Source organism: Prinia subflava, chromosome 1 (assembly GCF_021018805.1).
Source record: "Prinia subflava isolate CZ2003 ecotype Zambia chromosome 1, Cam_Psub_1.2, whole genome shotgun sequence".
NCBI lineage: Eukaryota > Metazoa > Chordata > Aves > Passeriformes > Cisticolidae > Prinia > Prinia subflava.
The window spans coordinates 107,939,050-107,941,080 of record NC_086247.1 but is presented as its reverse complement, the minus strand read 5'-3'; positions in this window follow the sequence as shown (position 1 = coordinate 107,941,080).

Here is a 2,031-nt window from a genome sequence, read left to right as displayed (position 1 = left end):
CTTGAAAGAGAGTGGTTTCATCTGAAATCCTCTACCAGTTTTACATGTCCATGTAGTTGGAAAACCATCTAGTTTCCTTCTGATGTGGGTGGGTTCAAGGGAGGTTGAATAATTATTTCTGTAACTCAGATTATGATGTAGTTGGAGATCTGTTTTGGTAGCTGTTTTTAAAGATGCTTCCTAGTCCTTTTCTGTATTGCTCTGCATGTGCTCTGCTATATGTTGATTTGTTGGGGTTTTTTTTCATTGTGGGTTGGACAAGATCTTAATCATGCTGAAGGAGTGGTGGCTTGCTCACCTGCTGAGTGGGGCTGAGGAAAACTTCTGGACAGAGGATCAATGAGTTTATGTGTATCCTGAGGCAAGTTTGATGCAAACATGGAACACTCTTCCCTTCTCAGAAATGCTGCACAGAGAGACCAGAAGTGCCCCCTCCTTTTCACCGGTGCTGGGACAATCAGGGATATCCATCACACTTGTAATCAGAATGCCAGAGAGCGCTGCTGACACATCTTGTGTTGTGAAGCTGTGACTATCAGCTACACTTCACATTCTCTAAATTTTAGCTGTTATCTGTATTCCAAAGATAAACTGCCTACAGATGGAAAACTTTGTCCCAGTGTAAACTTTGGGAGTAATGCCTGGTAATTAGACTCTTGCAACTAGAGGCTGGTTGAGTAAGCAATGCATTCAAACACCTTGACGTTTTTCAGAAGGCCTTTGCCTTTTGGACTTTTGTTTGGCAGCTATGACAAAAGAGCCAGCATGATTGCATGTTTAAAAAAGCTCTTAACCCAAGATTCACTAACCCCACTCCCCCTCTACCAAAACCGTAACATTAGCCCAGCTAATGTAAGTTCTGCAGGTACCTAAAACCCCAAATGTAAACTGTTAAAGGAATTGTGTCTGCTGAGCTCCCCTGGAAATGCTGCAGCATTCCCCAAATCCTTGCTGTGCCTGGGTGGTGCAGACCAAGTCCCTGGGTGTGCAGCTCACACCAGTGCCCGTGAGGAGTCCCATGTAGCACAGCCCTGCTTGTCCTGCCCACGGTGCTGAAGCTGCAGTGCAGGCACAAGGGAGGCTATAGGAAGGCTGCTCCCTCTCTGTTTTGCCATGACCATCCTGCCCTCCTTCCTGGCCCAGGAAAATGGAGGAGACAGGGAGACAGGCCACAGGGACAGGGCCAAGCTTCACACCCAGTCCTGGTGACTGCTGACTCAGCAGCTGTCACTGCTGCCCTCAAGCTCTCCCCATCTTTTCAATTTGGCTGACAGGCTCTTAGCAGCTGTTGCTCCCATCTCCTCCTGTCCCTGGCACTGCCAGGGTGCTTTCAGCTCTTCCAGTTTGCTGCTGCTGCCTGAGTCACGCCTCTGGAATAGAAGGCAGCCCAGGCACTATCCTTAAGATCCTCACCTTGGTTGTCCCACTGGTTTTCTCCTCAGGGCTCCCACCTCTGGCCTCCTGGCTGCCCCTGTGTTAGGCCTAGGAAATTGCATGGCTCTAGGTTTTGTACAAGGAGCACATCATCCCTCAAACTCTCTGCCTGTCCAGATGCAGGCTGGAATTTCTAAAAGGTCCCTGTGCTCAGCAGTTCCCTAATGGCACAGCATGTGCTGTGTGATTGTGAAAAGGATGCTCACACTACCTTGGATTGTGCATTGGGCCTCTGCCCTGCACTCAAAATAGGGATGATTAATTTTATTTTACTGCAGAGGATGCAGAGGTGGGGTAGGGAAACTATCCTCTCTCTTCCCTTCTTGGGAAAGTTCTAGCAGGGGTAATAAGAGATGTAAAGCTGCTTATTTGGAAAAAATGTGTCTGGTGATACCAAATCACACTTCAATAACAGATCACAAGCTGTAAGGGAAGAGACCGTTTCTTGAGATGTGCCTTAATTCTGGTGGAAGAGAGTGCAGATCTAAGCTCTCCCACATTTTCATTACAATTCCTCAGGGAACAGAAGATGGCACAGTTTCTGCTCTGCGTAAAAGAAAGAAAGGGTAACAATGATTATATTGCACATTAGGGCAG